Here is a 13,173-nt window from a genome sequence, read left to right as displayed (position 1 = left end):
CCCCTCTCTGTTTTACCCTGTTTCTGTAGTGCAGTGCAGGGGAGAGACTTGGGAGCCGTCCTGACCAGCGGAACTGTGAGAGGAAATGGCGCCGTGTGCTGAGGAGATAGGCCCCGCCCCTTTTCTGGCGGGCTCGTCTCCCGCTATTTAGAGAAATTAGGCAGGGGTTAAATATCTCCATATAGCCTCTAGGGCTATATGTGAGGTATTTTTAGCCTTTATAGGTAATCATTTTGCCTCCCAGGGCGCCCCCCTCCCAGCGCCCTGCACCCTCAGTGACTGCCGTGTGAAGTGTGCTGAGAGGAAAATGGCGCACAGCTGCCGTGCTGTGCGCTACCTTTTGAAGACTGCAGGAGTCTTCAGCCGCCGATTCTGGACCTCTTCTGTCTTCAGCATCTGCAAGGGGGCCGGCGGCGTGGCTCCGGTGACCATCCAGGCTGTACCCGTGATCGTCCCTCTGGAGCTTGATGTCCAGTAGCCAAGAAGCCAATCCATCCTGCACGCAGGTGAGTTGACTCCTTCTCCCCTCAGTCCCTCGCTGCAGTGATCCTGTTGCCAGCAGGAATCACTGTAAAATAAAAAACCTAGCTAAACTTTCTCTAAGCAGCTCTTTAGGAGAGCCACCTAGATTGCACCCTTCTCGGCCGGGCACAAAATCTAACTGGAGTCTGGAGGAGGGTCATAGGGGGAGGAGCCAGTGCACACCACCTGATCGGAAAAAGCTTTACTTTTTGTGCCCTGTCTCCTGCGGAGCCGCTATTCCCCATGGTCCTTTCAGGAACCCCAGCATCCACTAGGACGATAGAGAAAAAGAGATAGTATACTCGTAACTAGTATGTATGTATAAAGAAAGAAAAAAAACCACGGTTAGGTGGTATATACAATTATGGACGGGCTGCCGAGTGCCGACACAGAGGTAGCCACAGCCGTGAACTACCGCACTGTACTGTGTCTGCTGCTAATATATAGACTGGTTGATAAAGAGATAGTATACTCGTAACTAGTATGTATGTATAAAGAAAGAAAAAAAAAACACGGTTAGGTGGTATATACAATTATGGACGGGCTGCCGAGTGCCGACACAGAGGTAGCCACAGCCGTGAACTACCGCACTGTACTGTGTCTGCTGCTAATATATAGACTGGTTGATAAAGAGATAGTATACTCGTAACTAGTATGTATGTATAAAGAAAGAAAAAAAAACCACGGTTAGGTGGTATATACAATTATGGACGGGCTGCCGAGTGCCGACACAGAGGTAGCCACAGCCGTGAACTACCGCACTGTACTGTGTCTGCTGCTAATATATAGACTGGTTGATAAAGAGATAGTATACTCGTAACTAGTATGTATGTATAAAGAAAGAAAAAAAAACCACGGTTAGGTGGTATATACAATTATGGACGGGCTGCCGAGTGCCGACACAGAGGTAGCCACAGCCGTGAACTACCGCACTGTACTGTGTCTGCTGCTAATATATAGACTGGTTGATAAAGAGATAGTATACTCGTAACTAGTATGTATGTATAAAGAAAGAAAAAAAAACCACGGTTAGGTGGTATATACAATTATGGACGGGCTGCCGAGTGCCGACACAGAGGTAGCCACAGCCGTGAACTACCGCACTGTACTGTGTCTGCTGCTAATATATAGACTGGTTGATAAAGAGATAGTATACTCGTAACTAGTATGTATGTATAAAGAAAGAAAAAAAAACCACAGTTAGGTGGTATATACAATTATGGACGGGCTGCCGAGTGCCGACACAGAGGTAGCCACAGCCGTGAACTACCGCACTGTACTGTGTCTGCTGCTAATATATAGACTGGTTGATAAAGAGATAGTATACTCGTAACTAGTATGTATGTATAAAGAAAGAAAAAAAAACCACGGTTAGGTGGTATATACAATTATGGACGGGCTGCCGAGTGCCGACACAGAGGTAGCCACAGCCGTGAACTACCGCACTGTACTGTGTCTGCTGCTAATATATAGACTGGTTGATAAAGAGATAGTATACTCATAACTAGTATGTATGTATAAAGAAAGAAAAAAAAACCACGGTTAGGTGGTATATACAATTATGGACGGGCTGCCGAGTGCCGACACAGAGGTAGCCACAGCCGTGAACTACCGCACTGTACTGTGTCTGCTGCTAATATAGACTGGTTGATAAAGAGATAGTATACTACTAATATTATATATACTGGTGGTCAGGTCACTGGTCACTAGTCACACTGGCAGTGGCACTCCTGCAGCAAAAGTGTGCACTGTTTAATTTTAATATAATATTATGTACTCCTGGCTCCTGCTATAACCTATAACTGGCACTGCAGTAGTGCTCCCCAGTCTCCCCCACAATTATAAGCTGTGTGAGCTGAGCAGTCAGACAGATATATAATATATATAGATGATGCAGCACACTGGCCTGAGCCTGAGCAGTGCACACAGATATGGTATGTGACTGACTGAGTCACTGTGTGTATCGCTTTTTTCAGGCAGAGAACGGATATATTAAATAAACTGCACTGTGTGTCTGGTGGTCACTCACTATATAATATATTATGTACTCCTGGCTCCTGCTATAACCTATAACTGGCACTGCAGTAGTGCTCCCCAGTCTCCCCCACAATTATAAGCTGTGTGAGCTGAGCAGTCAGACAGATATATAATATTATATATAGATAATAGATGATGCAGCACACTGGCCTGAGCCTGAGCAGTGCACACAGATATGGTATGTGACTGAGTCACTGTGTGCTGTGTATCGCTTTTTTCAGGCAGAGAACGGATTATAAATAAAAGTGGTGGTCAGTCACTGGTCACTATCAGCAAAACTCTGCACTGTACACTACTGAGTACTCCTAATGCTCCCCAAAATTAGTAAATCAAGTGTCTAAACGGAGAGGACGCCAGCCACGTCCTCTCCCTATCAATCTCAATGCACGTGTGAAAATGGCGGCGACGCGCGGCTCCTTATATAGAATCCGAGTCTCGCGATAGAATCCGAGCCTCGCGAGAATCCGACAGCGTCATGATGACGTTCGGGCGCGCTCGGGTTAACCGAGCAAGGCGGGAAGATCCGAGTCGCTCGGACCCGTGAAAAAAAACATGAAGTTCTGGCGGGTTCGGATTCAGAGAAACCGAACCCGCTCATCTCTACAAACAACGTGTCCGTCTTACGAACTGTAGACGTTCGGGATACATAAACGCGTAATGAGCGTACCACATCCAGAGTTCCAGAATGTCCCATTAACATAGGAACTACTATTGGTTGATTGATGTGAAAAGATGAAACTACCTTTGGTAAGAAAGCGGGATTCGTCCGAACTTCGCTCTGTCATCATGAAACACCAAATACCGTGGCTTGCATGACAAGGCACCCAAAATCTGAAACAAGCCTTGCCGAAGCTAAGGCCAGTAGAAAATAAGAATTTACTTACCGATAATTCTATTTCTCGTAGTCCGTAGTGGATGCTGGGGACTCCGTAAGGACCATGGGGAATAGCGGCTCCGCAGGAGACTGGGCACAAAAGTAAAAGCTTTAGGACTACCTGGTGTGCACTGGCTCCTCCCCCTATGACCCTCCTCCAAGCCTCAGTTAGGATACTGTGCCCGGACGAGCGTACACAATAAGGAAGGATTTTGAATCCCGGGTAAGACTCATACCAGCCACACCAATCATACTGTACAACCTGTGATCTGAACCCAGTTAACAGCATGATAACAGAGGAGCCTCTGAAAAGATGGCTCACAACAATAATAACCCGATTTTTTTGGTAACAATAACTATGTACCAGTATTGCAGACAATCCGCACTTGGGATGGGCGTCCAGCATCCACTACGCACTACGAGAAATAGAATTATCGGTAAGTAAATTCTTATTTTCTCTAACGTCCTAAGTGGATGCTGGGGACTCCGTAAGGACCATGGGGATTATACCAAAGCTCCCAAACGGGCGGGAGAGTGCGGATGACTCTGCAGCACCAAATGAGAGAACTCCAGGTCCTCCTCAGCCAGGGTATCAAATTTGTAGAATTTTACAAACGTATTTTGCTCCTGACCAAGTAGCTGCTCGGCAAAGTTGTAAAGCCGAGACCCCTCGGGCAGCCGCCCAAGATGAGCCCACCTTCCTTGTGGAATGGGCTTTTACAGATTTTGGCTGTGGCAGGCCTGCCACAGAATGTGCAAGCTGAATTGTACTACAAATCCAACGAGCAATAGTCTGCTTAGAAGCAGGAGCACCCAGCTTGTTGGGTGCATACAGAATAAACAACGAGTCAGATTTTCTGACTCCAGCCGTCCTGGAAACCTATATTTCCAGGGCTCTGACAACGTTCAGCAACTTGGAGTCCTCCAAGTCCCTAGTAGCCGCAGGCACCACAATAGGTTGATTCAGGTGAAACGCTGAAAACCACCTTAGGGAGAAACTGAGGACAAGTCCTCAATTCCGCCCTGTCCGAATGGAAAATCAGATGAGGGCTTTTACAGGATAAAGCCGCCAATTCTGACACGCACCTGGCCCAGGCCAGGGCCAACAGCATGACCACTTTCCATGTGAGATATTTTAACTCCACATATTTAAGTGGTTCAAACCAATGTGACTTTTGGAACCCAAAAACTACATTTAGATCCCAAGGTGCCACTGGAGGCACAAAAGGAGGCTGTATATACAGTACCCCTTTCACAAACGTCTGAACTTCAGGGACTGAAGCTAGTTCTTTTTGGAAGAAAATTGACAGGGCCGAAATTTGAACCTTAATGGACCCCCATTTCAGGCCCATAGACACTCCTGTTTGCAGGAAATGTAGGAATCGACCTAGTTGAAAATTCCTCCGTCGGGGCCTTACTGGCCTCGCACCACGCAACATATTTTCGCCAAATGCGGTGATAATGTTTTGCGGTTATATCTTTCCTGGCTTTGATCAGGATAGGGATGACTTCATCCGGAATGCCTTTTTCCTTCAGGATCCGGCGTTCAACCGCCCTGCCGTTAAACGCAGCTGCGGTAAGTCTTGGAACAGACAGGGTCCTTGCTGGAGCAGGTCCCTTCTTAGAGGTAGAGGCCACGGATCCTCCGTGAGCATCTCTTGAAGTTCCGGTTACCAAGTCCTTCTTGGCCAATCCGGAGCCACGAATATAGTGCTTACTCCTCTCCATCTTATAATTCTCAGTACCTTGGTTATGAGAGGCAGAGGAGGGAACACATACACTGACTGGTACACCCACTGTGTTACCAGAGCGTCTACAGCTATTGCCTGAGGGTCCCTTGACCTGGCGCAATACTTGTCGAGTTTTATAAACATGTGGAAGACTTCTGAGTGAAGTCCCCACTCTCCCGGGTGGAGGTCGTCCACTCCCGGAATGAATACTGCTGACAGTGCTATAACATGATTTTCCGCCCAGCGAAGAATCCTTGCAGCTTCTGCCATTGCCCTTCTGCTTCTTGTGTCACCCTGTCTGTTTACGTGGGTGACTGCCGTGATGTTGTCCGAATGGATCAACTCCGGGTGACCTTGAAGCAGAGGTCTTGCTGAGCTTAGAGCATTGTAAATGGCCCTTAGCTTCAGGATATTTATGTGAAGTGATGTCTCCAGGCTTGACCATAAGCTCTGGAAATTTCTTCCCTGTGTGACTGCTCCCCAGCCTCGCAGGCTGGCATCCGTGGTCACCAGGAACCAGTCCTGAATGTGCGGCCCTCTAGAAGATGAGCACTCTGCAACCACCACAGGAGAGACACCCTTGTGCTTGGTGACAGGGTTATCCGCTGATGCATCTGAAGATGCGACCCGGACCATTTGTCCAGCAGGTCCCACTGGAAAGTTCTTGCGTGGAATCTGCCGCATGGGATTGCTTCATAGGAAGCCACCATTTTTCCCAGAACCATCTCATTGATGTACTGAGACTTGGCTCGGTTATAGGAGGTTCCCGACTAGCTCGGATAACTCCCTGACTTTCTCCTCCGGGAGAAACACCTTTTTCTGAACTGTGTCCAGGATCATCCCTAAAAACAGAAGACGAGTCGTCGGAATCAGCTGCGATTTTGGAATATTGAGAATTCAATCGTGCTGCCGCAACACTACCTGAGATAGTGCTACACCGACCTCCAACTGTTCCCTGGATCTTACCCTTATCAGGGAATCGTCCAAGTAAGGGATAACTAAAATTCCCTTCCTTCGAAGGAGTATCATCATTTCGGCCATTACCTTGGTAAAGACCCGGGGTGCCGTGGACCATCCATACGGCAGCGTCTGAAACTGATAGTGACAGTTCTGTACCATAAACCTGAGGTACCCTTGGTGAGAAGGGTAAATTTGGACATAAAGGTAAGCATCCTTGATGTCCCGAGACATCATGTAGTCCTCTTCTTCCAGGTTCGCAATCACTGCTCTGAGTGACTCAATCTTGAATTTGAACCTCTGTATGTAAGTGTTCAAAGATTTTAGATTTAGAATCGGTCTCACCGAGCCGTCCGGCTTCGGTACCACAACAGTGTGGAATAATACCCCGTTCCCTGTTGCAGGAGGGGTACCTTGATTATCACCTGCTGGGAATACAGCTTGTGAATGGCTTCCAAAACTGTCTCCCTGTCAGAAGGAGACATCGGTAAAGCCGACTTTAGGAAACGGCGAGGGGGAGACGTCTCGAATTCCAATTTGTACCCCTGAGATATCACCTGAAGGATCCAGGGGTCTACTTGCGAGTGAGCCCACTGCGCGCTGAAATTCATTGAGACGGACCCCCACCGTGCCTGATTATGCTTGTAAAGCCCCAGCGTCATACTGAGGGCTTGGCAGAGGCGGGAGAGGGTTTCTGTTCCTGGGAACTGGCTGATTTCTGCAGCCTTTTTCCTCTCCCTCTGTCACGGGGCAGAAATGAGGAACCTTTTGCCCGCTTGCCCACGAAAAGACTGCGCCTGATACTACGGCGTCTTCTCATGTTGAGAGGCGACCTGGGGTACAAACGTGGATTTCCCAGCTGTTGCCGTGGCCACCAGGTCTGAAAGACCGACCCCAAATAACCCCTCCCCTTAATAAGGCAATACTTCCAAATGCCGTTTGGAATCCGCATCACCTGACCACTGTCGTGTCCATAACCCTCTACTGGTAGAAATGGACAACGCACTTAGACTTGATGCCAGTCGGCAAATATTCCGCTGTGCATCACGCATATATAGAAATGCATATTTTAAATGCTCTATAGGCAATAATATACTGTCCCTATCTAGGGTATCAATATTTTCAGTCAGGGAATCCGACCACGCCAACCCAGCACTGCACATCCAGGCTGAGGCGATTGCTGGTCGCAGTATAACACCAGTATGTGTGTAAATACCTTTTAGGATGCCCTCCTGCTTTCTATCAGCAGGATCCTTAAGGGCGGCCATCTCAGGAGAGGGTAGAGCCCTTGTTCTTACAAGCGTGTGAGCGCTTTATCCACCCTAGGGGGTGTTTCCCAACGCACCCTAACCTCTGGCGGGAAAGGATATAATGCCAATAACATTTTAGAAATTATCAGTTGTTATCGGGGGAAAACCACGCATCATCACACACCTCATTTAATTTCTCAGATTCAGGAAAACTACAGGTAGTTTTTCCTCACCGAACATAATACCCCTTTTTGGTGGTACTCGTATTATCAGAAATGTGTAAAACATTTTTCATTGCCTCAATCATGTAACGTGTGGCCCTACTGGAAGTCACATTTGTCTCTTCACCGTCGACACTGGAGTCAGTATCCGTGTCGGCGTCTATATCTTTAGAGCCCCTGACGGCCTATGAGACGTCTGGACAGGCACAAGCTGAGTAGCCGGCTGTCTCATGTCAACCACTGTCTTTTATACAGAGCTGACACTGTTACGTAATTCCTTCCAACAGTTCATCCACTCAGGTGTCGACCCCCTAGGGGGTGACATCACTATTACAGGCAATCTGCTCCGTCTCCACATCATTTTTCTCCTCATACATGTCGACACAAACGTACAGACATACAGCACACACACAGGGAATGCTCTGATAGAGGACAGGACCCCACTAGCCCTTTGGGGAGACAGAGGGAGAGTTTGCCAGCACACACCAGAGCGCTATATATATACAGGGATAACCTTATATAAGTGTTTTTCCCCTTATAGCTGCTGTATCTTTAATACTGCGCGTAATTAGTGCCCCCCCTCTCTTTTTTAACCCTTTCTGTAGTGTAGTGACTGCAGGGGAGAGCCAGGGAGCTTCCCTCCAACGGAGCTGTGAGGGAAAATGGCGCCAGTGTGCTGAGGAGATAGGCTCCGCCCCCTTATCGGCGGCCTTATCTCCCGTTTTTCTATGTATTCTGGCAGGGGTTAAATTCATCCATATAGCCCAGGAGCTATATGTGATGCATTTTTTTTGCCATCCAAGGTGTTTTATTGCGTCTCAGGGCGCCCCCCCCCAGCGCCCTGCACCCTCAGTGACCGGAGTGTGAAGAGTGCTGAGAGCAATGGCGCACAGCTGCAGTGCTGTGCGCTACCTTGTTGAAGACAGGACGTCTTCTGCCGCCGATTTTCCGGACCTCTTCTGTCTTCTGGCTCTGTAAGGGGGCCGGCGGCGCGGCTCTGGGACCCATCCATGGCTGGGCCTGTGATCGTCCCTCTGGAGCTAATGTCCAGTAGCCTAAGAAGCCCAATCCACTCTGCACGCAGGTGAGTTCGCTTCTTCTCCCCTTAGTCCCTCGATGCAGTGAGCCTGTTGCCAGCAGGTCTCACTGAAAATAAAAAACCTAAAACTAAACTTTTCACTAAGCAGCTCAGGAGAGCCACCTAGTGTGCACCCTTCTCGTTCGGGCATAAAAATCTAACTGAGGCTTGGAGGAGGGTCATAGGGGGAGGAGCCAGTGCACACCAGGTAGTCCTAAAGCTTTTACTTTTGTGCCCAGTCTCCTGCGGAGCCGCTATTCCCCATGGTCCTTACGGAGTCCCCAGCATCCACTTAGGACGTTAGAGAAAAATGGTTTTCCAAGTGAGAAACTTAATATCAACTTGTTGTAAGGGTTCAAAATATGAAGACTGTAAGAAATCTAAAACCAGATTCAAGTCCCATGGCGCTGTAGGTGGAATGAATGGAGGCTGTACTCTGAGTACACCTTGCAGAAAAGTGTGTACAGACGGCAATAGAGCCAATCGTCTTTGAAAGTAAATAGACAAAGCAGATACCTGCACCTTTAGTGTAGATAAACGCAGTCCGCCATCTAACCCCGTCTGTAGAAATAACAAAAGACGGGATAACTTGAAAGATGAAGTCGGAAACTTCCAAGCTTCACACCAACCTATATAGGCACTCCAAATTCTGTAATAATGAGCGGCCGTAGCCGGCTTCCTAGCTCGTAACATGGTTGGTATAACCGATTCTGGAATGCCCTCTCTTCTTAGTGGGAGCGGCCATGGATCGTCTGCGAGTAGTCCGCGGAGATCCAAGAACCAAGCTCTCCGAGGCCAATGAGGCGCCACTAGTATGACTGTGACGGACTCTCTTTTGATCCGTTTTAGCAACAGAAGGAGCAGCGGAAACGGTGGAAACAGATACACGAGGCTATACGGCCACGCGATTGTGAGAGCATCCACCGCCACTGCCTTTGGATCTCGCGTCCTGGACACATACTGGGGTGTTTGGTGATTGTGGCGAGAAGCCATCAGGTCCACTTGAGGGTAACCCCACCTCTGGACCAACATGTGAAACACCTCTGGATTTAATGCCCATTCTCCTGGATGAAAATCCCGACGGCTGAGATAATCCGCCTCCCAGTTGTCCACTCCCGGAATGAACACTGCCGACAATATCACGTGGTGATTCTCGGCCCAATTGAGGATTCGAGCTACTTCCCGCATGGCCATGCGGCTTCTCGTTCCTCCTTGTTTGTTGATGTACGCGACCGCCGTCGCGTTGTCTGACTGCACCTGGACAGTCTGCGACTGAAGCATGTGCACTGCTTGTCGTAGCGCATTGTAAATTGCTCGGAGTTCCAGGACATTTATACACAGCAATCTTTCGTGATCCGCCCAGAGACCTTGGAGCTGACAATTTTGAACTACAGCTCCCCAACCTCTGAGACTCGCGTCCGTTGTTAGAATTATCCAATTCCAGGAACCGAACCGTTTTCCTGCGGTTAGATTGTGTACCTTGAGCAACCAAAGTAGAGATACTCTGGCCCGTGGTGACAACCTCACCCTCTGGTGAATCTGCAGATGCGAGTCCGACCACTGTGCGAGCACATCCAGTTGAAAAGGACGTGAGTGAAATCTTCCGAACTGAAGCGCTTCGAATGCTGCCACCATTGTGCCTAAGAGGCGAATGCACAAATGTACCGAGACTGTGCGTGGCTTGAGCATTAATTGTACCAGATGACGAATAATCTGTACCTTCTGTTCCGGTAGGTAAATTCTTTGATTTACCGTATCGAGAATCATGCCCAGGAATTTAAGTAGTTGAGACGGAATTAGATGTGATTTCTTGAAGTTGACAATCCAACCGTGCTGAACAAGTACATTGTACGTCAGCAACACCTGTTGGAGGAGCATCTGTTGAGATGGAGATTTAATGAGCAGATCGTCCAAGTACGGAACTATTATCACTCCCAGTGATCTGAGATGAGCTATCATCACAGACATAACTTTGGTGAATAACCGAGGCGCTGACGAGAGGCCAAATGGTAGAGCCTGAAACTGGTAATGGTTGTGCCGTATGGCAAACCGCAAGAACCTCTGATGAGGTGGCCAAATTGGAATGTGTAAGTACGCATCCTTGAGATCCAGCGCAATCATGAATTCCTGCGGCTCTAAACCTGTAATTACTGAGCGCAGAGATTCCATCTTGAATCTGTAGTAAGTGACGTACTGATTGAGGCCCTTTAAGTTCAATATTGGTCTGACCGAGCCATCTGGCTTTGGTACCACAAACAGACTGGAATAATAACCCTGACCTCGTTGTTGTACAGGGACCGGAATCAAAACTGCTGACTCCAGCAGAGACTGAATGGCAATTTGCAGAACCGCCCTTTTGTCGTCCGACACAGGCAGTCCTGTCTTGAAAAACCGCAGTGGCGGGAGACAGTCAAACTCTATTTTGTAACCTTTTAACACTAAATTGCGGATCCACCCATCTGTGGACGTCTGGAACCACGCCAAATGGAACGTCTAAAGGCGTGCTCCCACAATTGGAAATCCAAGATGGGCTGGGAGTCCGTCATGCCACTGGCTTGACGGTGACCTTAGCGTCTTGACGACTGGCGTTGGTTTGTTGGAAACCACGCCCCCGACCTCGTCTACCGGGCGTGGCTGGTCCTCTACCACGGCCTCGAAAGGGCTGAGGCCGAAACGATTTGAACGCTGGGCCCGAGTATTTCCGTCTAGGTACCGTTGGAGGCAATGGCAAGAAAACCGACTTACCTCCCGTGGCCTCAGCAATTCATTTGTCCAATTCAGGACCAAACAATTTCTCGCCACCGTAAGGTAACGCCTCTATACCCCGTTTGACCTCCGCTTGCCAGAGCGCAGCCAGAGTGCTCGTCGTGCTGTAACTAGCGACGATGAAAGGCGAGAAGTGAGCTGACAGACGTCAGTAGAAGTTGTACATAGATAAACAGCAGCTTCCCAGATTTGATAAGCGAGAAGTATAAGGTGATCGTCATGTAGGGCAGACTTGAGCTCTGTTATCCATACCATGAGCGCCTTAGTTAACCAAATGCCAACCAACCCAGGTCTAAGCAACACTCCTGCCGCTATATACATGGATTTTAGCATAGCTTCTATTTTACGGTCCGAAGGGTCTTTAAGAGTAGTAGCAGTTGGTACTGGTATGGTTAATTTCTTCGTAAGTTTAGACACAGACGAATTCACTAATGGCGGATTCTCCCATGTAGCTGTCACAGACTCTGGAAACGGGTAACTAGACTTAAATCTGCGAGGTATAGAAAACCGTTTATCCGGATTCTTTCTTGTTTCCAGTAACATCTTATTAAGAGATTCCGAAACAGGAAAACACATCGGAGTCCTCTGTCGTTTAGCAAAGACTTCATCATTTGTCAGAGGCTCCTCAATTTCTGTAAACTTCAGAGACTGACGCACCGCTCTGATGAGATTATCAATGCCTGGGCTGTCAAAATCTTCACTATGTGACTGCTGGTCCACCTCGCCCTCCTCACCGTCATCTGGCGCAGTGAGGTCTGGCATAGAATCGTCAGAATGCAACATAGCAGAAACGGGTAAATCATAAGACAAATTAAATTTATCCCTACTACCCAAAACGGACTTGGACTTTAAGGCAAGGCCAAGACCCCTCCGGTAGTGCTAGCGGCCACACCCTAGACTCAGATCTTGCCGCTTCCCGCTCTTGTCGAGCGGCGGCCAATTCTGATTGCAATCCAGCCATGACATCCGCTAGCATAGCCCATGGCGGGTCCGGTGATGAAACCGGCTTTGAAAATGGAGCAGAAATCCTATTCGTAGCTGAATCCACAAAACATACTGTACATGTGGTAGATCCATCCGTCAACACACTCCCACAGACATGGCAGGGAAACTGCTTTTTTGGTTTTGCTGGTGCCTTACTCATTATGCAGACAGACAATACACAAAGACAGACAACTTGCATGACTAAGTAAAATCATACCTCCCAACTGTCCCGATTTTCGCGGGACAGTCCCGTTTTTTGGGGACTGTCCCGCTGTCCCACCCGCGGGCCGCAGTGTCCCGCGGTGGGGGGGTCAGTTGGGAAGCTCTGTCAATCGCTGCTCTGCTCAGTAGAGCAGCGGTGAATAGACGCTGTGCGCATGCGCACAGCGTCTATTCAGTGGAGTCAGAGGGAGAGGGAGCATGCCAGCGGCTCACAGAGCGCTGGGCATGCCCCCCCTATGACGAAAACGGGGTGTGGCTCGCGATCGCGGGTCCTCCCGCGAAGCCACGCCCCCTTTTCTTAGGCCACGTCCCTTTTTCGGGAGCGCGCGCGGCTTTGCCGCGCTACTGTCCCGCTCCACAGGACAGTAAAGTTGGGAGGTATGGTAAAATAGTACTAAGGTGTCTATATATATATATATATATATATATATATCTGGCCAAGTGCAGTACACGTGGCCAGTCCGTATGAAATCTGATCCCAAATTCCCACTAACACCCCTGCGCCTCCGGTGGAGTAGAGATGTAGTACAGG

General features: G+C 48.7%; 1 long non-coding RNA gene across 1 annotated transcript in view; it reads right to left on the bottom strand.

Annotated features, from left to right (window-relative positions):
• The window catches only part of LOC134948382 (uncharacterized), a 101,830-nt gene that overhangs the window by 72,888 nt on the left and 15,769 nt on the right, over positions 1–13,173 (bottom strand). The window lies entirely within an intron of this gene.

This window comes from Pseudophryne corroboree, chromosome 8, assembly GCF_028390025.1.
Source record: "Pseudophryne corroboree isolate aPseCor3 chromosome 8, aPseCor3.hap2, whole genome shotgun sequence".
Lineage (NCBI taxonomy): Eukaryota > Metazoa > Chordata > Amphibia > Anura > Myobatrachidae > Pseudophryne > Pseudophryne corroboree.
This window is presented reverse-complemented; position numbering and strand designations above follow the sequence as displayed.